The sequence below is a fragment of the Bidens hawaiensis genome, unplaced genomic scaffold (genome assembly GCF_021521415.1).
Source record: "Bidens hawaiensis isolate Kalapana, Puna unplaced genomic scaffold, B.hawaiensis_p1.1 tig00004357_1, whole genome shotgun sequence".
NCBI classification, from domain to species: Eukaryota; Viridiplantae; Streptophyta; class Magnoliopsida; order Asterales; family Asteraceae; genus Bidens; species Bidens hawaiensis.
The window spans coordinates 260,773-286,217 of record NW_027491262.1 but is presented as its reverse complement, the minus strand read 5'-3'; the positions used below and the strand labels follow the sequence as shown (position 1 = coordinate 286,217).

The 25,445-nt window shown below is 36.7% G+C and overlaps 1 pseudogene across 1 annotated transcript; it reads left to right on the top strand.

Moving 5' to 3' along the window:
• The first annotated feature begins 8,409 nt into the window (after positions 1-8,409).
• On the top strand, positions 8,410-23,490 carry LOC143626415 (uncharacterized; annotated as a pseudogene). The gene is made up of 32 exons (XR_013152416.1): positions 8,410-9,164; positions 9,276-9,401; positions 9,488-9,573; positions 9,927-10,035; positions 10,154-10,249; positions 10,391-10,453; positions 10,568-10,627; positions 10,923-10,991; positions 11,192-11,273; positions 11,417-11,568; positions 11,655-12,887; positions 12,964-13,965; positions 14,061-14,396; positions 14,487-14,745; positions 14,833-15,055; positions 15,155-15,523; positions 15,607-15,756; positions 15,866-16,087; positions 16,193-16,414; positions 16,562-17,215; positions 17,296-17,556; positions 17,638-17,985; positions 18,065-18,477; positions 18,556-20,290; positions 20,371-20,631; positions 20,712-21,002; positions 21,080-21,502; positions 21,562-21,993; positions 22,071-22,349; positions 22,434-22,985; positions 23,067-23,276; positions 23,363-23,490. The product of XR_013152416.1 is annotated as an uncharacterized LOC143626415 (transcript).
• Positions 23,491-25,445: the final 1,955 nt, after the last annotated feature.

The following is a 25,445-nucleotide window of genomic DNA, read 5'->3' as shown; positions in this document are numbered from 1 at the left end:
TTAGCGTGCTGCGGGAAGAATCACAATTCCTTAGCGCGCTGCGTGAAGAACAAGAATTCTAAGCGCATCGCGGGAAGAACATACATTCTTAGCGCATTGCGAGAAGAACATACATTCTTAGCGCGCTGCGAGAAGAGTTCTCTTCACGCATCGCAGGAACAAGATGTCTTCACGCAGGCTTCCATGTAAGGAGTCTGGCGCGTGGAGCTGCAGACATCCTTAGGCGGGAAGAACCAAAGGACAAGCAAAGAGGAGGGAAACAAGGCTTAAGGGCGGGACGGCGACAAGAGGGAAAAGAAGGCGGAAAGAGAGAAGGAAGAGGGAGGGGACGGCGGAAAGAAAGAGAGAGAAAGAGGCGGGAAGGAAATATATATTTTTATTATTAAAAGTAAAATATAAGTATAAATAAATATTAAATCATAAAAGAAAGAGATCGGGTCAGAGAAACGGGTACCTGGGTCGGGTCGGATCAGGGCAGATGTCACACGAAGTCCTCCATGAAGCCTTGCCTTATGGGGTCCGAAACCTCACCGACCGGAATCGGAGAAGTAACTACCAAAGGTAAACAAGGGGTGTATATTATATATATGTTGCACAACCATAAACAAGTATTAATAAGGCTACATAAACTAATTAAGATGAAAGACCAAAATCCTTCAAGAACACTTAAGAAGATAACCTTGAATCTTTGATGTTTGAGAGAGTTTTTTTTTTGGAGTTGTAGCAAGGGAAAATGAAGAGGAAATGTGGTGTATATATAGGGTAATGTTGGTGGTCAAATATGGGTGTGAGACACAAGAGTTTTTCTGCAAAATGGATCAAGACAAAAACACAAAACAACAAAAAAATAAATAAATAAATAAATAAAAATAAAAATAGAATGTTTTCAAGACTCAACAAGTGTGAAATAATATTGTAACATAAATCCATCATTTTGATTATAACATAAGCTTTGGTTTACAAATCGGGTCGGTTTACATAATAAACAAATACAAAAACGAATACAAACAAGACCCGAAATTGACGAATGTCACACCGAGACCCTACCCTCTAAATAGTAAAAGGGTCGGGTATAAATAAGGGTTTCAAGGGTCCAACCCTTTACCCTTTAAAGCAGTAATCGTAGCTCATTTTCTGCATTTACTAGTTGCATATCTCACATATGACTTTAATATATGAATCCTAGAACAATTATACTTTCATTTAATAACACAGTAAACTCTAACTTTGAAAGTTTACAACCATTTGAACCGATGCAAATAATATTCACATTCACAAATTACATGTAGAGAATAATTCGGTGATTTTCATATCTATATGTTTCCAATCAGTACTATGGCCTTTTATTTTTCTAGCAGTTGGGAAATTTATGATGAATCATATATAAAATACAAACCTCTCCTACATTTCAGATTAATCGCGAATCTGATTATATCTATGTAGAAACTACTAAAAGGGTCAAGGGTTTGAAAAAAGGTCGGACTCTTGAAACCCTTTTAAGGTGAAATTTAAATACCCTTTACCCGACCCATATTATATATTCGGATCTAATTAAGGGTTTTACGAGTCGAGTAAAAGGGTTTTAAGGGTCTGACCCTTATCTTGCTCATCCCTACCTAAAACTAATCCAAATTTGAATTTGGTTCATTTTGAACCTTATTGGATTCGGTTCGGTTACAATTGAATAACCCGAAAAACAAACCGATAAACAATCCTGTTGATACTTTAAACCTTAAACATCATACCACACTAGTGTAGGACCATGATTTGGTATGCAACAAATGATGATGATAATTATTGAATGAATTGTTGCAAGGATCGTTAACCCTTGACTAGTTCGATGCAACGATATATATATACACACATGAGGATCAAAAGCCGTCTTTCTTGATGAACTGACGCATCCCTCTTACAATCGTTCACAAGCTTGACCAGATACTCTAAACCTTTTAACTTATACATGATACACTTTATTATACTCTAAAGCTAACTTTAAACTATTTACACTAATGACACGTAACTTATAATAAAATTTGACTTAACAATTAAGGCTAACAACCATGAAGAGTTTTTTTTTTGAGTGGTTCAAATTTATGTATGTATATGTAGGTGTGTATATATGTGTTGGTTGAATGATTTTTTTTTCTCAAAAGATAGCTATTTCGTCTCTTTCTATATATATATATATATATATATATTTTAACTTCATTAGTTTATCAATGACAACTTAAGGCTCTGATAATGTCAAGAGGATTGTTATGGTAAAAGAAAGCTATAAATACATCAAATTTTAATAGGTATATTGGTTTTTAATGATCTCAACAATTGTCTTTTGGTCAGTGTTGGTCCCAACTAATGAATTGGCTGCTGATGGTCCAAACTTTTAAAGTATTTGTTCCTAATGGTCTGCTACTAACAGAATCCTAACGCCGTTAGTTTCAGGTCGCCGGGAAAACGTTTTTGGCCGGAAAATTCAAATTTGTTGTCGGAAAACACCACCTAAACCATCCGCCAATTGACTCACCGCTAACCAACTACCACCACTTGAGCACCATTAACCGATTCCGACGATGGTTCTAGGGTTTACGGCGACCTCAATAATTGGGGCTTTTACTTTAAAATGTTCCTAAAGGTCTGATACGAAGTTACCAAGATGTTTGGGACGAAAATGTTGAGTTTTCAGGAAAAATATTGAGTTTTTCGGCCAAAACCGTTTTTCCGGCAACTTGAAACTAACGGCGTTATGATTCTGTTAGTCACGTACCGTTAGAAACAAATAATTTAAAAGTTGGGACCATCAGTAGCCAATTCATTAGTTAGGACCAACAGTAACCAAAAGACAATAGTTGTTGGGATAATTAAAAACCAATATACCATTTTAATATTACATTGGGCCTCAAAACTGGTTATGGCGCCCCCACTTTAATGTACAAAAAAAAATATCACTTCATGAGGACCACCCATCACCTATGAGACTGTTTCTATCAATGCTGATATTAATGTCAACTCACAACATTGATACCCGTTGTCTTAAGATGTAGGTTTTGGAACGTAAACCTTATTCATAATTAATGTCATTCTAATTTGTTGGTGATTCTACACGTCTTGATAGCTTTGAATTCCTCTTTCAATAAAATCTTGAGAATGGTGGCTAAATCGTTCTTAACGTATGGAGGGGAATAAGGGCAAAATAATTCATTTGCTTTCATTCTATTCTTAGGGGGGTTTTGGGATTTCTTATTTCCCCTTCTTATAACTTATACAAGTCAAAAGTTATAAGTTACTTATCCATTCATAACCTTTAACTTTTTCAAACACCTTATAACTTACATGTTATAAGTCATAAGGAGATAAAATAAACAATCCCAAACACCCCCTCAATGTCGTATTATTGAATAATCTATATCCTATGCTTTATTATTGTCACAAGTAGGGCTGTAAACGAACTGAACGAACACGAACAATGCCTTGTTCATGTTCGTTCGTTAAGTAAATAATGTGTTCACGAACGATTCACGGACACTTACCGAACGAGATTTTATGTTCGTGTTCGTTCATTAAGGAAATTAAAGTGTTCACGAACGATTCACGAACACAAATAAAATCGGCAGAGCCTAGAGATTGATACTGATGTATTCATCAATGTGAATAATGAAAGCCTGTAAACGAATTGAATGAACACGAGCAAGGGCATGCTCGTGTTCGTTCATTTAACTTTAAAAGGACACGGACACTTAATCGAACAAATATTTATGTTCATGTTCGTTTATTTAAAAATGGATATCTGTGTTCGTTTGTTTAAAATCTAAACTAACGTAACTGAATAAAGATAAACGAACATGTTTGAACAAACGTAAATGAACAGAAATATAAACGAACTTAAATGAAAACACTTAAATGAATACAAGTTAATAAATATAAAACCTTTAAGCAAATGACCTATCCAAATAATATTAAATTATTTTATATTAATATTAATACATAAATGAACATAAATAAACAGACATAAACGAACGTTCATGAACATTAATGAACGAATGGAATATGTGTTTATGCTCGTTTGTTTAATTAAACGAACACAAATTTTTTGTTCATGTTCATTCATTTATTAAATAAACGAACATAAACGAACTTCCCGCTGAACGATTCATGATAGTTCATCGAACGTTCGGTTCGTTTACAGGCCTAGTCACAAGGTTCCAACATTATTTCTTAATATTTACATTAGCTCATGCTCTATCTACCACGTGAATGACTACACATAAAGGGAACACATAATGATTCACATTTTCCACAACTACGTTAGTCGCTCCTTCATATTTGACAATCTAGATGCTAGTGACACAAAATAGTTTCCAAGTTTTGTGATAGTGTAAATACATCTGTTAATGGTTACACTAAGCTTGTTTAACAAGTTCTATCACATACTACCCTTGATTAGTTATATTTTGCATTACTCCTCGCTGGTTGCATCGTGATGCTTGATTTCTATATATCTTGATAACTAATTATGCTGTTAGTCATACGCTTTAATTGTTTAGCTTTTAATTATATTGTAAGTCCTATGTTTTCATTGCTTAGTTGTGCCAACGATATTTTTTTTCATCACTAAAATCGGGGCATACATGTAATACATTTAACTGTTTCATTTATACCGGACCTACCCTGTTAGTGTATATCCCAGTAATTGGGTTTACAAAAGGCTTTGTGCAATGCTTCAACGCCTTGTCACCTCACTGTTTTAACGCCTCAAACATCACACGCTCATGTGTGAAAAGGGCACTGCCGCTTCTCCGTGAACATGGCAAACTCGTGAATAAACTCTGTTGTCTGGTTCATGTTTCATTAAGCAATAATAATAATAATAATAATAATAATAATAATAAAAGAAAGTGGAGCCATCTCATCATTCTTTTTATGAAAACTAAAAAATGTGGAACCTTTAAAGACTAATACACACCTTAGTGAGTGCAAAAAGTGATTTAAGTGAAGCCCATTCTACCTCTATATATTAACACGTCAGAATGTATTTACTTTTCAATAAAATCATTATACATAAGTTGATAACCAAATTAACACAATTAAGAAAAAACATTTATTTCAATAATAATAATAATAATAATAACAATAACAATAACAATAATAAAATCATAATAATAAATACACAATTTTTTTCCTTAACCAACTCACATGAGTTTTAAATATTTTGTTTTCTAACATTTAAAAGAATAAATAATTTACACCTTGATTCATTACATTTATATAAGAAGTATAGAGCATGTGCGCTACACGAGTGGTTAAAAAATACAATAAAATGTTAAATTTAATAATGTACATAATAACATACATTATGGATTAATAAGATATAAATAATGATAAACAAAATTTTACAATTCATAAATCTCTAAAACCTCTTTAAATACAACATGACCTATGTGATTAGGATAAATGCTAAGATAATTATATTTAAATGCATTCAAATGTTAACTTATAACATACTAATAGGATATTTAACGAAATTGTATTTTTATAACTTATTAACTGGGATTTCCAAATATAACATACTTGCTTGCTTGATAAAATAGGAATCTGTTCACGTGACATCTTATTTGAAGGTCTCATAATGATGTTATATAAAAAAATCATCTTGCTCTAACAGTATATTTAGATTCTTGTCATGTTGCCCTTAAGCTACATTTTGTATTACTTCTCACCCGTGATTATTTTTGTTTGCATCATGATGCTTGATATCCATATATCATAGTGACTAATTATATTGTTAGACATACATTTATTGTTGGCAAATTGGAAATAAATAATCTCACATTTTATGTATTGGCCGATAATAATTCCATCTTTAAAAATTATTACCAATGGTCAAACCTTTCAAGTATTTTTGTTCCAATGGATCGCCGTTAAAAACACTTAACGCAATTAAGTTTTTTTGCAAGTTTCAAACCGATGTTTTAGGGCTTATGATCGGAAGAAGGATATAAATTGACTGATGTAAAACTTATCTCGAAACGGTAATTCAAATGGCTTGATTTTTGTTAATTGGAAATTTAAGCATCCGAATTAAAACACTGTTTCGTTCTTTAGATAACCGTTTAGAGATAAGTTTTACTTAGTCGACTCGTATTCTTCTTCTAATCAAAAGCCCTAAAACATTAGTTTGAAACTCGCAAAAAAACTTAACGACGTTAAGTGTTTTTTAACGGATGTCTATTGAGACAAAAATAGTTGAAACGTTGGACCGTATGTAATGATTTTTAAATGTGAGATTATTATCGGCTAATACAATAAAGACGAGATTATTTATTTTCAATTTGCCTTTATTTTTTCATGCTAACAAAAAATGTTTTTATTATCACTAGAATGCAAATGCACTTGTAATATATCTTATTGCTTTACTTATATTGATTAATATATCCTAAAAGCTTTACATGATTGTTATTAGTCATTCCAGTCTGGATGGTAAAGATTCTTATTTTTCATGTAAAATACTAGGGATCTGGTTCAAAGAATAAAGTTAAAATATAAAAGGAGACAAAAATAAGAATCATGAAAATGATTTTTAACCATATAAAAAACTCTTTAAAAATAATTTAAAAAAATAATAAAAAAATCATAACTCAAAATATAAATAAAGAACGAAAAAATTTAATAAAGAAAAATGTTTCTTCCATCACTCCTGTTAAAAAAAAAAATGATGGAAAGACACAATGACAAAAGAACAAAAGACACAACTATAACTAAAAAACGACACAATAGATAGCAAAATATAACACAATGCCGAACAAACGCAATGTTGAGTAATATAACACAATATCAAGAAAAAGCTACACAATGTTAAGGTTAAAAGACACATTCAATGACGAAAATAAACACAAAACACAAAACACAATGATAAACAAAAATACACAATGATATTTTTCACTCGACATTGTTTTTTTTATACCGAGAAAGATGACGGAAACTTTTTTGTGTTTCTACTTGTTTCGTTTTTTTTATTAAATTTTGAGTTATGAATTTTTTTAATTATTTTTTTGAGGGTTTTTTTTTGTGTGACTACAAATCCTTCTTATCCATCTCATTTTTGTCCTCATTCGTAGAATAACCTGACCCGTTTATCATGGCCCGAGGAATTTTCTTTTGGGGTGTAGTTTGGGAGTAGAAGTAAGAAATAGATAAGTGTGCAAGTCATTATTAGAAAAAACGTAATTGTTAATAAAGCTGGCCAAATAACGAAAAATATTAATTTAAGTAAAAAATATCTTTCCAATAAATGCATATCCTTTCTAATAAACGAGTAGAATGCACTGAATTTTTGGAGTGTATTAAAAGTATTACAACTCTGCTGCTAAAGAAAAGTCATATTTAATGAACTTCATTATTACCAATGCAGCAAGACTATGAATGAGTTCGGTACCGAAAATCCCCAAATACGAGGACAAAAATTCAACAAAATACTAGTATCGTACCGATTCCGAAATGTAAAAAATATAATAATTTATTTAAAATAGTTAATAATTTAATAATAATTTAAAAAATCTTGAGAAAAGAAAAAGACCCCCACCCCCCTGCTTGACTCAGCGATCACGTAACAATCAAGCTTAAACACACAGTTACTTGAATCCCCAAATTCACTATCCAAGCCCTAATTCTGTACAGTTTCAGTTTTATTCTATCAAGTACAGTTTTGATCCTCAGCTAGGGTTTCAGTCATGAGTCCTATTCAGAATTTCGAGCAGCATTCTCGCCTTCTCATGGAACCCGACCTCCTTATACTTCTTTCTCTTTCTCTTTACCACCTATTGTACTTGTTAATTTAGTTTCTGTTCATTGTTATGCTTGGAAGATCAGTTGTGTATGATTTATAGAGGAGTTTTTTTCTAGCCCTAGGGTGCTTTTGTTAATTAGCTTAGGAGACACAAACTTAGCACTGTTGTACAATTACTCGCGATTAATTGGATTGGAAATTTTATATGTAATTTACAAAGGTTGGCCGGAATTGGCTGTCCGACTAGGGGCGATTTGGCTAGTTAGCGACTAATTTGGCCGATTTGCTGAAGATTAGTTGGTCACTGGCCGACTAGCGATTAATCGCGGACTAGCCCTAATTTTTGCAACACTGTATACGAGTCACACTTACTCTTACTGAACTTGTAATTTTTGGGAATTTTTAAATTTAAAATGGATATGAATTAGATATCACTAGGGTTTATATGCATAACTTGTTACAAGTTTGAGATTATCTTGCTAGGCTGGAAGATAGTGAATCGTTTACAGTGATGACAACTCGAGAAATGTGATGGTTGTGTTATGTGATTTAGAAGATTGTTTTCTTGAGTTGATTATGTTGTTGGCTGGAGTTCTAAATCTTTGTTTTGTTTGGTACAGCTATTCAAAATAGGCTACAAATGGCAATGGAGGTGCGGGATAGTTTAGAGATAACACATACAGGGGAGTACTTGAATTTCCTTAAGTGTTATTTCCGCCCGTTTTCGATGATTCTATATCAAATAACAAAGCCTCAGTTTACTGACAACCCTGAGCATAAGCTGCGGAACATTATTATTGAAATTCTAAACCTTCTTCCTCACAGTGAAGTGTTAAGGCCTTTTGTTCAAGAGCTACTGAAAGTTGCAATGCATGTCCTTACTACTGACAACGAGGAGAACGGGTTGATTTGCATTCGCATCATATTTGATCTATTGAGGAATTTCAGACCAAACCAAGAGACTGAAGTGCAGCCGTTTCTTGACTTCGTGTGTAAAATTTACCAAAACTTTAGACTCACGGTTACTCATTTCTTTGAAAGTGGTGCACTTGTGGCTCCATCAACACCACCTTCATCAATGCCATCATTACCTTCGCTTGGTAGTGAAGACATTAAGCCGATGGAGATTTCAGATCAAGGTGGGTCTTCCACTGCCTCAAGCACTGGGGCTGGTCAACTTAATCCAAGTACTAGGTCGTTCAAGATTGTGACCGAGAGTTCTTTGGTGGTTATGTTTCTCTTTCAGCTGTATAACCGGCTTGTCCAAACCAATATCCCTCAGTTATTGCCATTGATGGTTACTGCTATCTCAGTCCCTGGTCCTGATAAGGTTCCTCCGCATTTGAAGACTCACTTCACCGAGCTAAAAGGGGCCCAGGTTAAGGTAATTTGTTGAGATTATCTTTATATCGTTCTTACTGAATCATTTAACGAATCATATGTGAAGGCTAATATTATCTTATATACTTATCTATTTCTGGCTCTGTTGTTGCAGACGGTCTCATTCCTGACTTACCTATTGAAGAGCTTTGCTGATTATATTAGGGCACATGAGGACAGCATATGTAAAAGCATCGTGAACCTGCTTGTTACTTGTTCAGACTCTGTTTCCATCAGAAAGGTAGTATGATCTATATCTGTTTGTCCTTAGTTAATGCTTCTCATATGTATGTGAACTGGTATATATAATATACTTATCATGCGCAGGAGTTGTTGATAGCATTGAAACATGTCCTTGGAACCGATTTTAAGAGGGGTTTATTTCCTCTGATCGATACACTCTTGGAAGAGAGGTAATATTTTGTGCATAGTTTGCTAACTTCATCATCTGATTTCTCTTTGTTACTGAAATTCAACATTGACATTATTCATTTCAATTGAAATGTGACTCATTATCTGTCTATGGTTATAAATAAGATGATGCATTTGATAACTTGTGTTTTTCTCTTCATTTTTCAAGCACTTCTTGTAATATGAGATAAAGAGGTGTAACTGTATTTGGAATAGATTCTGCCTCTGATCAGGACATATGTGAAAAATGCTTTTAATAAAATTACTTGCTTTTTGATCTCTCTAGATATTGTTTTGCGTACGATATAATGTCTAAAACAGCTTTTAAGAGCTTTGTCTTTGTGAACTATGTTAGGGTTCTCGTGGGAATTGGACGGGCTTGTTTTGAGACATTGAGACCGTTGGCGTATAGTCTTTTAGCAGAAATTGTTCATCATGTTCGTGGAGACCTCTCACTTCCACAGGTTTGAAGCTCACTGAAAAGTTTATGAATTAATTTTGAGGCATTGATGTTTAATAAGGAGTTATGTGCTGTTTTCTTGTATTACATCTCTTACTGCTGTATCTATTATTTTTCTGCAGTTGTCAAGGATTATCTACCTATTCTCAAGTAATATGCATGATGCATCATTATCTCTCAGCATCCACACCACGTGTGCACGGTTAATGTTAAATCTGGTACATCTTGGATCTCAGTTTAAATCACCAATAATGTTTTGTCCCTCTATTTTTTCTCCTCTTTAGGGGTCAGAGCTCTAGTTTGGTTTTCATTGTCTATTAATCATAACTCATAAGTGTACTTCATGAATATGTTTTTAGGTGGAGCCAATTTTTGAGAAAGGCGCTGATCTACCATCCATGGATGAAGCAAGAGTTTTATTGGTAAGATTTTATATGGCTTCTTGACTTGGTTTGCTATGCTATTCTTTCTGGAGTTGCAATTAAGATTGGTCTTTCTTTTAGAATAATGATAGCCTATTCTTATTATACGTGTAGGGGCGTATATTGGATGCTTTTGTCGGGAAGTTTAGCACCTTTAAACGTACTATACCTCAGGTATACTTTACATGGCTGCACTTGGGCTCTATTACAGTTATAACAAAATACTATCATTCTTAACGGCATCTTGTTTCTACTACCATGGAACACGTTTCATTCCTGTTTAGCTAATAGCTATCCACAAGTTATTGGTTAAGTGAACTAAAAAGTTAAATTGGTAGACATAATAGCATTAACAAAATGAAAATAAAAATAAATGACGATGTCATGAATTATATTTCTGTTAGTTGCTTCTTTCCTCGTCCTATTACTCTTGCATCATTCCAATAATTTTGTTCATTTTCTCTGACAGCTACTGGAAGATGGAGAGGAAGGAAAGGATCGCTCTACCTTAAAATCCAAGCTTGAGCTACCAGTACAGGTTATACTGATTAAACCAACCCACTTTTTTTTCATGAGCACCAAGCCATTTCTTGAATGTTCTTCCATTCTTTTATATTTGATCTGGCATTTTAAGCATTATTTTGGTAGTTATGTGTAGTGAGAATTTGAGTTATCTCTCATGTTTATGATAACACGTGACACACTGACACTATATGCCACATGTGAACTATCTCGCAGGCTGTTCTGAACATTCAGGTTCCGGTGGAACATTCAAAAGAAGTCAGTGATTGTAAGCATTTGATCAAGACATTGGTTATGGGTAATTTTCTTCCATTCTTTTATATTTAATCTGTCATTTTAAGCATTATGTTGAATGATTTTCTCATGCCCGTTGAGTTCTTTAAAAGTTTGCTGCAAAATGAGCATTCTAATGTTTAAAATCTTATCTTTTTATATTACCAGGAATGAAAACAATAATATGGAGCATCACACACGCACATCTACCCCGATCACAGGTCCCACCTTCCACTCATGGAACACCTCCACAGATGTTTCCAGCAACCACGCCTAATTCATCCACAGGACAGCCATTTAAAGGGCTTAGAGAAGAAGAGGTATTATTGTTTATTGTTTATACAAATTAATGCTTTTATTGAATAACATGATAATTAAGACTAATTAAAGAAATGGCTTTGTGTAGGTATGGAGAGCTTCTGGTGTCTTGAAGAGTGGTGTCCGTTGCTTAGCTCTCTTCAAGGAGAAAGATGAGGAGAGAGAAATGATCCATCTTTTCTCCCAGATTTTGGCTATCATGGAACCTCGAGACCTTATGGACATGTTCTCACTATGCATGCCAGAACTTTTTGAATGCATGATATCCAACACACAGCTTGTGCACATAGTTTCTACTCTTCTTCAAGCACCCAAGGTTTTCAGACCATTTGCAGATGTCTTGGTTAATTTCCTTGTAAGCAGCAAACTTGATTTTCTGAAACATCCAGACTCCCCTGCAGCAAAACTTGTTCTACATCTTTTCCGTTTTTTATTTGGTGCTGTAGCCAAAGCTCCAGCAGATTGTGAGCGCATTTTACAGCCTCATGTTCTTGTTATTGTGGAAGCGTGCATGAAAAGTGGCAGTGAAGTTGAGAGACCACTTGGCTATTTACAACTGCTTAGAACAACGTTCCGTGCATTAGGTGGTGGAAAATTTGAGCTTTTGTTAAGAGACTTGATTCCAACATTACAGCCCTGCTTGAATATGTTGTTGGCAATGCTTGAGGGCCCCACAGCTGAAGAAATGAGAGACCTTTTACTAGAGCTTTGCTTAACACTCCCTGCACGGTTAAGTTCATTGTTACCTCATCTTCCTCGATTGATGAAACCACTTGTAATGTGTCTTAATGGGAGTGATGAACTTGTTGGTTTAGGATTGAGAACACTCGAGTTCTGGATTGATAGTTTAAATCCTGATTTTCTGGAACCAAGTATGGCTAATGTTATGTCTGAAGTGATTTTAGCATTATGTTCCCATTTAAGGCCTGCACCCTACCCATGGGGTGGTAAATCTTTACAACTTCTTGGCAAGTTGGGTGGTCGTAATAGAAGGTTTCTTAAAGAGCCACTTGCACTTGAGTGCAAGGAAAACCCAGAACACGGGCTCCGGTTAATTCTTACATTTGAGCCTGAAACCCCGTTTTTGGTACCTTTGGATCGATGTATTAATCTTGCTATATCAGCTGTTATGAATAAGAACAGTAGCATGGATGCTTTTTATAGGAAACAAGCTTTGAAGTTTCTTCGAGTATGCTTATCATCACAGCTTGATTTGCCTGGTCGTGTAACTGACGATGGGTTAATATCTAAGCACTTATCAACCTTTCTGGTCTCGTCAGTTGATCCATCTTGGAGAAGATCCGATGCATCCGAAGTAAAGGTTCGTTTAATTACAAGTTCAATTTTGATTCATTATGTTTTGCTTCTCATTTGATGCTTAAAAACTTTTCTTGCAGACTGACTTGGGGGTCAAGACCAAAACACAGCTAATGGCTGAAAAATCCGTATTCAAGATCCTACTCATGACCATAATTGCTGCAAGTGCAGAGCCTGATTTAATTGATCCCAAGGATGAATATGTTGCTAATATTTGTCGCCATTTTGCAATCATATTTCACTTGGAAAATTCTTCTACCAATGCCCCTGTTTCAGCTATTCCTCTTGGTGGTCCGTTACTGTCATCCAACACAACTAACAGTTTGAAACAAAGAAATGGTAACAGCTCAAATTTAAAGGAACTGGACCGTCTGATCTTTTTAGATGCTCTTGTGGAAGTGCTTGCAGATGAAAACAGGCTCCATGCCAAAGCCGCCCTCAATGCTTTAAACATATTTTCTGAAACCCTTCTATTACTAGCACGCTCCAAGCATGCTGATGTAATCATGTCACGATCAGGTCCTGGCACACCTATGATTGTTTCCAGTCCATCAATGAGTCCTGTTTATTCACCCCCTCCTAGTGTCAGAGTTCCTATTTTTGATCATCTATTACCTCGTTTATTGCACTGCTGTTATGGGTCCACTTGGCAAGCTCAAATGGGTGGGGTTATTGGTCTTGGTGCGTTAGTCGGGAAAGTCACTGTTGAAACTTTATGTGTTTTCCAAGTGCGTGTTGTAAGAGGACTTATATTTGTTCTTAAGAGACTCCCTGTTTATGCCGCAAAAGAACAAGAAGAAACTAGTCAGGTTTTGACTCAGGTCCTCCGGGTGGTGAATAATGTTGATGAGGCAAACAGTGAAGCCCGCAGGCAGAGTTTTCAAGGAGTTGTTGAGTTTCTTGCTTCAGAATTGTTAAATACAAATGCAACTGTAAAAGTCAGTAAAATAGTGCAGTCTTGTTTGGCACTTTTGGCTAGTCGAACTGGTAGTGAAGTGTCTGAGTTGCTTGAACCGTTACACCAACCTTTGCTTCAGTCTCTTCTAATGCGCCCTCTTAGGTCAAAGAATGTTGAACAACAGGTAAACAAACACCATGCTTCCTGTAATCAATTAACTAATCACTTTCTTTGTCAAACTGCTTGTTAGAATGCTTGTTAATTGTCTGTATTTTATAGGTTGGGACCGTGACTGCTTTGAATTTTTGCCTTGCTTTGAGGCCCCCTCTTATTAAGTTGACTCCGGAATTAGTTAACTTTGTTCAAGAAGCATTACAGATTGCTGAGGCTGATGAGACTGTGTGGGTTGCAAAGTTTATGAACCCAAAAGTTGCTATGTCATTGACTAAACTCCGCACAGCGTGCATTGAACTTTTATGTACAGCAATGGCATGGGCAGATTTCAAGACTCAAAATCATTCTGAGCTGCGTGCGAAAATCATTTCCATGTTTTTCAAGTCCTTGACAAGCCGGACACCAGAAATTGTAGCTGTTGCTAAAGAGGGATTGAGACAGGTATTTCCATAGTTATTGTGCATTTTGATAATGTTGTGTTATATATTGTTAGTATGCATCTTATTTAGCTGCTGATTCTTTGCCTTTTAGGTTATTTTGCAGCAACGAATGCCTAAGGAACTTTTACAGAGCAGTCTGAGGCCTATACTAGTTAACTTAGCACATACCAAGAACCTCAATATGCCTCTGCTGCAAGGTCTGGCCCGCCTTCTTGAACTTTTAGCAAATTGGTTTAATGTGGCTTTGGGAGGCAAACTTTTGGAGCATTTGAAGAGATGGCTGGAACCAGAAAAGCTGCAACAAATTCAAAAATCATGGAAAAGTGGTGAAGAACCAAAAATAGCAGCTGGTGAAGATGCTCTCTCCCTCTCTCTTTTTAAATAATATAAAATTTGTAATTGATATCTAAGTATGCTCCTATCAACTTTTAATACAGCTATCATCGAGCTTTTTCACTTACTCCCCAATGCAGCAGGAAAGTTCCTTGATGAACTTGTAACTTTGACTATTGATTTAGAAGCAGCTCTTCCATCTGGACAGTTTTATAGTGAGATCAATAGTCCATATCGTCTTCCACTGACTACATTCTTAAACCGTTATCCACAAGCTGCTGTCGATTATTTTCTTGCTCGATTATGCGAACCCAAATATTTTCGCCGGTAGGATTCAAAATATTTGTTTACCTTTTAAGTTTAAACTTTGAAACCCTTTTTCTTTGTAAAGTTCTCATCTAGCTTGTTCTTTTGAGCATGATCCAGGTTAATGTACATCATTCGGTCAGATGCTGGTCAACCTCTAAGAGAAGAACTTGCAAAGTCACCAGAGAAGATACTCTTAAGTGCATTCCCTGAGTTCATTCCAAAGGCTGAGACATCAACGGCCCAGGGGTCTCTGGAAACTTCTTCATTAGGGGGTGATGATAACACTCAACCTCAACCACAACCACAACCACAAATGTCTTGCTAGATGCTTATTTCCAGGGCCTTGCTCTTATAAAAACATTGGTCAAACTCATTCCTGGATGGTTGCAGAGTAACCGCATTGTTTTTGATTCATTGGTTCTTTTGTGGAAGTCCCCTGCAAGGATATCGCGGCTGCAGAATAAGCAGGAACAGAGTTTGGTTCAAGTGAGTATTATATGCATCTTGGAAGCACAATTATCATATAGTGTGTGATATTCCAATCTTTTTTCTACTGTAACAAAATGCAGGTGAAAGAGAGCAAATGGCTGGTCAAATGCTTCTTGAACTATTTACGCCATGATAAAACCAAAGTCAGTGTGCTGTTTGAAATCCTCTCAATCTTCTTATACCACACACGCATTGATTTTACCTTTTTGAAGGAGTTTTACATCATTGAGGTATGGGCATTTTGAAAGAGGACTCTTGCATATGCAACTTCATATAGTTAAGAATAGAAACAGAGTCTCTTTGTAAGTTGACAAATCTAATTGTAAGATTTTCATCCAGGTGGCTGAGGGCTATCCTCCCAGTATGAAGAAAACTCTCCTTTTGCACTTTTTAGACATATTCCAGTCAAAACAAATGGGCCATGATCACTTGGTGGTCATCATGCAAATGCTGATTCTTCCAATGCTAGCTCATGCATTCCAGAATGAACAGACATGGGAAGTTATAGATACTGCTATCATCAAAACAATTGTTGACAAGCTTTTGGATCCTCCTGAAGAGGTGAGTTATTGACCCATTACAAGTATTTTCTGTGTCTGTAATTGATATAAATTATGCCAGCTAATGTTGGTAAGCTCTCTGTTTTGATTCTCTCTTCTTGCATAGGTATCTGCTGATTATGATGAGCCTTTGAGGATAGAGCTACTACAACTTGCTACTTTGCTTCTCAAATATCTCCAAAATGACCTTGTTCATCATAGGAAGGAACTCATAAAATTTGGGTGGAATCACCTAAAACGTGAAGAGAGTGCTAGTAAGCAGTGGGCCTTTGTAAACGTATGCCACTTCTTGGAGGCCTATCAAGCTCCAGAAAAGATCATACTACAGGTATATTCGTGAAAATGAGACGCGTATTGAGATTCATAGAAGAATGTTTTGTCACAGATATCAAGTTGATAAAACTAGCCTAAATCTAGCTACTTTAGATCTCATATCACTTTTAGGAACTTACTAATTGCACAGCTAAACTTGCAGGTGTTTGTTGCCCTTCTGAGGACTTGTCAACCAGAGAATAAAATGTTGGTCAAACAAGCCCTTGACATATTAATGCCAGCACTTCCGCGTAGATTGCCAGTTGGTGACAATTCCCGTATGCCAATTTGGATACGCTACACAAAAAAGATTCTTGTGGAGGAAGGACACTCAATTCCTAACCTCATTCATATATTCCAACTCATTGTTCGCCATTCAGATCTATTCTACAGTTGTAGGGCCCAGTTTGTACCTCAAATGGTTAATTCTCTCAGTCGCCTAGGTTTACCTTATACCACTACTTCCGAGAATCGCCGGCTTGCTATTGAACTTGCTGGGTTGGTTGTCAATTGGGAAAAGCAAAGACAAAATGAGATGAAGATAGTCAATGATAACGAAGGCACTAGTCAGAATAATGCCGGGCCAAATCTGGGTTCCGCTGGTGCTGACTCTGCACGGCCAATGGATGGATCCGCGTTTTCTGAAGACTCAACCAAGCAGTTAAAGGTTGAGCTTGGTCTTCAATCTCTTGGTGTCATGTCACCTGGTGGGCCCTCAATTCCAAATATTGAAACACCAGGATCTACTGGACAGCCCGATGAAGAATTTAAGCCAAATGCTGCAATGGAGGAAATGATAATCAACTTTCTGATAAGAGTGAGTGTTTACTTTATATAATATGAACTTTTGAACTTAAGGCCAGCTGGCAGTTGGTTAATATGATATATGCTTAACAGGTAGCCTTGGTGATAGAGCCGAAGGACAAGGAAGCAAGTCTCATGTATAAGCAAGCTCTAGAGCTCTTATCACAAGCTTTGGAAGTGTGGCCAAACGCTAACGTTAAATTCAATTATTTAGAGAAGCTCCTAAACAGCATCCCGCCAACTCAGTCAAAGGACCCGTCCACAGCTCTGGCACAAGGTTTGGATGTGATGAATAAAGTTTTGGAGAAACAACCCCATTTGTTCATCCGTAATAATATCATTCATATTTCTCAAGTAAGTATCATAATGTCGTCGTCTAGATTTATATTTAAAAGGTCTAATAATCTTAACTTACTAAGCGATAATGTTTTGCAGATACTTGAGCCTTGTTTCAAGTATAAGATGTTGGATGCTGGGAAGTCGTTATGCTCGTTGTTGAAAATGGTTTTTGTTGCTTTTCCTTCAGAAGCAACTAGTACTCCACCGGAAGTTAAAGCACTGTACCAAAAAGTTGAGGAGCTTATACAAAAGCACCTTGCATCTGTTGCAGATCCTCAAACAGCTGGTGAAGATAACTCTGCTTCCATGATTAGCTTTGTTCTGTATATCATACAAACATTAGCAGAAGTTCAAAAGAATGTCATTGATCCTTTCAATCTGGTCCGTGTTCTTCAACGTTTAGCACGTGACTCGGCATCTGCACCTGGATCTCATGCAAGACAAGTATTCCTCTGAATTGTGATACAATACTTGTACTTTATTATGTTGTGTATAGCTAATTGGTAACAATTTCATGTTTCAGGGTCAAAGAACAGATCCAGATTCTGCAGTCAGTTCATCTCGTCAAGGTTCTGATATTGGAGTGGTGATCACCAATCTTAAATCTATCATTAAACTCATTGGTGAAAGGGTCATACCTGGGCCTGATTTCAAAAGGTCAATAACACAGATTTTAAGTTCCTTGCTCTCTGAAAAAGGAACTGATCATACAGTGCTTCTTTGCATCCTTGATGTAATAAAGGGATGGATTGATAAAGATTTTGGTATGCCTGGAGCGACTGCCACCTCAGTTTCTTTTCTTACTCCAAAAGAAGTTGTAGCTTTCCTTCAAAAGCTTTCTCAAGTTGATAAGCAGAATTTTTTCACAAGTTCTGTTGAAGAGTGGGACCGGAAGTATCTCGAGCTCTTGTATGGGCTTTGTGCAGACGCGAATAAGTAAGCATAAAATTTGAATCTTATATAAAGTTCAACGCATTAAAGCTTGCATCTTTTCATTTATGATTTGATTCACAGGTATCCGTTATCCTTGCGCCAAGAAGTTTTTCAGAAGGTAGAGAGAGTTTTTACTCGGTTTAAGGGCAAAGGATCCTGAAATGAGGATGAAGTTTTTCTCTCTTTATCATGAATCTCTTCAGAAAACGTTATTCACAAGGCTGCAGTATATTATTCAAGTTCAAGATTGGGAGGCTTTGAGTGATGTATTCTGGTTAAAACAAGGGCTTGATCTTCTTCTTGCCATCTTAGTTGAGAATAAGCCTATTACACTTCCTTCAAATTCTGCCAAGGTTACCTCTCTTCTGGTTGCAGGTTCTCTTCCAGAACATTCTGGAACACAATCTATTGTTACCGATCCGTTTGATGTAGCAGAAGATACCCCATTAACAATTGATTCCCTTGTCACAAAACATGCCAAGTTTATGAGTGAAATGAGCCGGCTACAGGTTGGTGATCTTGTGATTCCACTGAGAGAGCTCGCACATATGGATGCAAATGTTGCATATCATTTATGGGTATTGGTGTTTCCAATTGTCTGGGTGACATTATGCAAAGATGAACAAGTGAAACTTGCTAAACCGATAATCTCTCTGTTATCAAAAGATTACCATAAGAAACAAGGTAACAGGCCAAATGTGGTGCAAGCTCTTCTGGAAGGACTCCAATTAAGCCATCCTCAACCTCGGATGCCTAGTGAGCTAATAAAGTACATAGGAAAGACTTACAATGCATGGCACATTGCACTAAATCTTCTAGAAAGTCACGTGATGCTGTTTCAGAATGACACAAAATGCTCTGAATCTCTTGCTGAACTTTACCGTTTGCTGAATGAGGAAGATATGAGATATGGGTTATGGAAGAAACGATCGATTACTGGTGAAACACGGGTTGGGCTATCACTTGTTCAACATGGTTACTGGCAGCGGGCTCAAAGTCTGTTTTACCAAGCCATGGTTAAGGCAACCCAAGATACTTACAATAACACAGTACCAAAAGCTGAGATGTGTCTTTGGGAAGAGCAATGGTTACTCTGTGCGAGTCAACTCAGTCAATGGGACGTGTTGTCAGACTTTGGCAAACTTGTTGATAATTACGAAGTTTTATATGATAGTCTCTGGAAACAACCTGATTGGGCATTTTTGAAAGATCATGTGATTTCAAATGCTCAAATTGGAGAAACTCCAAAGCTTCGTATAATCCATGCGTATTTTTCTCTACATGAAAAGAATACAAATGGTGTTAGTGATGCTGAAAGTTTTGTTGGTAAAGGTGTTGACCTTGCTTTGGAACAATGGTGGCAATTACCCGAGATGTCTATTCATGCAAAGATTCCTCTTTTGCAGCAATTCCAACAATTGGTTGAGGTTCAAGAATCAACCCGAGTTATAGTAGATATTGCTAATGGAAGCAAACAAGCTGGAAATTCTCCTGTTGGTGACATAATGGTCTCTATGCTGATTTAAAAGACATTCTTGAAACATGGAGGCTTAGAACTCCAAACGAATGGGATAATTTGTCTGTTTGGTGTGACTTGCTTCAGTGGAGAAATGAAATGTATAATGCAGTGATTGATGCATTCAAAGATTTTGGCAACACTAACAGTAACACTAATGAACAACTTCATCATCTCGGTTACCGTGACAAGGCATGGAATGTTAATAAACTTGCTCACATTGCACGTAAGCAGGGTCGTAATGATGTTTGTGTGAGCGTTTTGGATAAAATGTACGGTCACTCTACTATGGAAGTGCAGGTATAATGTTATGCGTTTTGTTACTTTAATTCTTGTTACAGATATAGAATCTGAATATAAGCAATTTGTGATGTTTGTAGGAGGCGTTTGTTAAGATCAGGGAGCAAGCAAAGGCATATCTGGAAATGAAGGGAGAGCTTACACATGGTCTTAATTTAATTAACAATACTAATCTGGAATACTTTCATGTCAAACACAAAGCAGAAATTTTCCGCATCAAAGGTGACTTTTTGTTGAAGCTACATGATTGTGAAGGCGCCAATCTTTCATATTCAAATGCCATCAGCCTTTTCAAGAACCTTCCTAAAGGGTGGATAAGTTGGGGAAGCTATTGTGACATGGTACCCATTTATTTGTTACTTTATTAACTTCCAGCGTTGCTAATTCATCAGTCAAAGCTTATAATGCATCATTTTTACAGGCTTTCAAAGAGACACATGATGAGATTTGGTTGGAGTATGCTGTGAGTTGTTTTCTTCATGGAATTAAATTTGGTGTTACTAATTCGAGAAGCCATCTAGCTCGTGTTCTTTACCTTCTCAGCTTTGACACTCCTAATGAGCCTGTGGGACGAGCGTTTGATAAGTATGTTGACCAAATACCTCACTGGGTCTGGCTTTCTTGGATTCCACAACTATTATTATCCCTACAAAGATCTGAAGCCCCGCATTGCAAACTCGTTCTCCTGAAAGTCGCAACCGTGTATCCTCAGGTAGACCATACATTCTCCATTCTCTTGGTTCTTAGACTCAATTATAATTTGATTAAATCATGTTGTGTAACTTTTAGGCATTATATTACTGGCTGCGTACATATCTGCTCGAGAGGCGTGACGTGGCAAATAAATCTGAGTTTGGTAGAATGGCAATGGCGCAACAAAGGATGCAACAAAATATCAATGGTGGACCTGATGGGAATGCTAGACAAGCTGGCGGTGCTGGCGGTTCTTCAGCCTCAGAAAGTCAACTTAATCAAGGAACTCAGTCAACCGGTCTTGTTGATGGTGGTGGCTCGCAGAGTCAAGAGCCTGAACGGTCCGCAGTTGCTGATGAACAGCAAAATCCTACAAACATTAATGATGGTGGTCAGAGTGCTATAAGGCGTAACTATGCTATGGGTTTAGTTGCTTCTGGTGCTAGTGCTTTTGATGCTGCTAAAGATATAATGGAAGCACTTAGAAGCAAACACACCAACTTAGCTAGTGAACTTGAGGTATATGTGTTTTATCAAGTTATCTTCTAATCCAGTTTGCTAACTGTTGACATTTGCAGAGTTTGCTAACGGAAATCGGTTCAAGATTTGTGACTCTACCAGAAGAGCGGTTACTGGCGGTGGTTAACGCTCTGCTCCACCGTTGCTACAAATATCCAACCGCAACAACGGCAGAGGTTCCTCAATCTCTCAAAAAGGAGCTCTCAGGTGTTTGCAGGGCATGTTTTTCAGCAGATGCTGTTAACAAACATGTTGAGTTTGTTAGAGAATACAAGCAGGATTTTGAACGTGATCTTGATCCTGAAAGCGCTGCTACGTTCCCCGCCACCCTGTCTGGCCTCACCGAAAGACTTAAACACTGGAAAAACATTCTTCAAAGCAATGTTGAAGATCGGTTCCCAGCTGTGTTAAAACTCGAGGAAGAAAGTCGTGTGCTGCGTGACTTCCATGTGGTCGAGGTCGAGGTTCCGGGACAGTACTTCACCGATCAAGTAAGCTAAAATACGGCTTCCGTGTTTCATCATTTTCAATATCTATTTTAACTCATCTTGTTTTTACTGCATTTCAGGAAGTTGCACCGGATCATACCGTGAAGTTAGATAGGGTAGGAGCCGATATCCCAATCGTGCGTAGACACGGTAGCAGTTTCCGTCGTTTGACTCTTATTGGCTCAGACGGATCCCAACGCCATTTTATTGTCCAGACGTCTTTGACACCAAATGCTAGAAGTGATGAAAGAATATTACAACTTTTCCGTGTGATGAATCGCATGTTCGATAAGCACAAAGAGTCAAGACGCCGCCACATCAGCATTCACACACCCATCATCATCCCTGTTTGGTCTCAGGTATGTTTGAGCCACTCTACATTAGATGTTTTTACGATTCTTTCATACTCAAGTCTAAACTCATATGCGTGGGCCCCACTGCAGGTGCGGATGGTAGAAGATGACTTAACATATAGTACTTTTCTTGAGGTCTATGAAAACCACTGTTCAAGAAACAATAAAGAGGCTGACCAACCGATCGCTTATTTTAAGGAGCAGTTAAACCAAGCTATATCGGGCCAAATATCACCAGAGACTGTGGTGGATCTTCGTCTTCAAGCTTACAACCACATCACAAAAGATTACGTGTTTGATAACATATTCTCACAATACATGTACAAAACATTGTTAAGTGGGAATCATATGTGGGCTTTCAAGAAGCAGTTTGCCATCCAGCTGGCGCTTTCAAGTTTCACATCTTTCATGCTGCAAATAGGCGGTAGATCGCCTAATAAAATACTGTTTGCTAAGAACACCGGGAAAATATTCCAAACAGATTTTCATCCAGCTTACGACGCCAATGGCATGATTGAGTTTAACGAGCCCGTGCCTTTTCGGTTGACTAGAAACTTGCAGGCGTTTTTCTCTCATTTTGGTGTCGAGGGGCTTATTGTGTCTGCCATGTCCGCAGCTGCTCAAGCTGTTGTTTCCCCAAAGGTTATTCTTCTTTTCTAAATATTATCAGGCTAGAAAGAACTGATGTTTTGGGTCTAATATGGTTTTACATGTGAAATGCAGCAAAGCCAACATCTATGGCATCATTTAGCTATGTTTTTCCGTGATGAGCTGTTGTCTTGGTCATGGAGAAGACCACTTGGAATGCCATTGGCCCCGGTTGTCGGTGGCGGGAGTTTGAACCCTATTGAGTTTAGACAAAAGATAACCACGAATGTGGAGCAAGTTATTGGTCGGATCAATGGGATCGCCCCACAGTTCATATCAGAAGAGGTATGCATGTTTGCGTTTTGAACCGTTTAAACTTTTTATCAGTAGTTCACATTGATGCTAATTATTGTGTGGGATTGGAATTTTAGGAGGAAAACTAGGTGGATCCACCGCAGTCGGTGCAAAGAGGTGTAACCGAACTTGTCGAAGCAGCTTTAACTACAAGAAACTTGTGCATGATGGATCCTACGTGGCATCCCTGGTTTTGAGTTAGCAAGAAAGCTGGAACTGGAAGCATACAGACAGTTGGTAGATATTAAGGCATTAGTGGTATGAAGCATCTTAGTTTTAAGTTATGCATATGCAAGTATGCAACTACAACTCTTGTTTGAGCTTGACTAAATTATGATTGGTTGCATGGAATTTGGTAACTAATTTGAACAATATTAGTAGTTTGATTTGATGATAATCCTTTTAATTTTGGGAAAACTGTACCATCCATAATTTAATCAGGCCCGTCTTATTCAGCCAGGATAGGAACCCCATGGTTAGGCCCAATAGGGTCACATTTGGAATATCTATAGAAGTTTGAAGACAAATAAATATGAGTAAAATTGTAGTTTTCGTCCCTAAGGTTTAGTCATCAATCTTTTTATATTCTTCTTTTAAAGTGGCGACTCTTGTTAATTTTGTCCAAATCGCTAACCACGTCTATGTTTTAACCATGGGCAATCCATCCTTTTACGTATTTAATGATATGTGATTAAATCTCAGGGACTATCATTTTGCCTATTTAATGATAATTGTGATTAAATCTTAGGGACGAAAGATAGTCATGTACTATTTGTAAAACTAACGAATATGAGCATGTAACACATACAACACATATTTTATGTTGAAGCTTTCCTCGCCTTCAGTTTCTTTTAGCATGTTTCTGTGTATGTACATAAGTATATTAATTTATTATTTTGTCTTAATATTTTATTCACAAAATCTTGGGTTTATATATATATATATATTTTATGTTTTTGTTCCTTCAAAGTCAAAAGATGATATGATGAGCAAGCATTTACTAAACCAACTTACATTATTTTTGTTTTTATTTTTTTCTTGTTGCGTGTTGATTTTTGATTTGGGGTATAAGGTTAGTATTTTTTTTGGTTATATTATATACTTGGATGTCATAAGACCAGTTCAAAACATACGTCTTAATTTGACTTAAGTTATAACATAAAGTTGATAAGATGAAATGTTTTGTTCTCTATAATTTATCATCATCATCATCATCATCATCATCATCATCATCATCGTATTCAGTATATCCCACCAATAGCAATGCTATGGTAGGGTCTGAGGAGGGTAAGATGTAGACAGCCTTACCTCTATCCCATAGGGATAGAGAGGCTGCTTCCGGTGAGACCCCCGGCTCGATAGTAGTTTTGCATCAAGCATTGGACATAAGGCACGTAGCACTCAATCATCGGGACCGGCTGATCGGTGCATGTGCCCTTGTCTTTCGGCTATCAACGCCACCACATGATGCCTGATTAACCTTCCGCCACTTTTAACGTTATTTTCACGAGATTAGTAAAATAACGTCAAAATTAGTGCAATTTTACTTTTGCCCACCCGAGGGTTCACACATATATACATTATATGCGCGCACCGCAAGCAGGGCGTAATTTATCATCATCATCATCATCGTACTCAGTATATCCCGTTCTCTATAATTTAGAGAAATATTAATTATAGAGAATGGGTTGTGAATGCTCTCTATAAGGATTGAAGAAATTGTATACATTGATGAAAAATCTTATGTTAGGGACCATTGCAAAAATTGTTTTTATTTATTTATTTATTTATATGAGTTTGTTTTCTTATTCATCTTCACATAACCAGTTACCAGGTAATACACATCGTATGTTCGGCGAAAAAAACAACCTTTTCTTTACTCTCTGTCTTATTTCTCCTGTGGTTCAACACGTGTTCATGAGGCGATGTCAAGTTTTCGAAGGGGCGGTCAGATTAGCATGCATATATACTATTCGAAAAAAATCTATTGATTTTTGCTATAATCATAAAAACTTAAAACTGCAAATATAAAATAAGCAAAACCAATATTTTAAATGTGTCACATTTAAGACGATTAGTTTTGTTTATGGATTATAAATTATAGGGATACTATAAATGTGATTGCTCCTCAATAAATAAGGGTCATGCTACAGACACCCA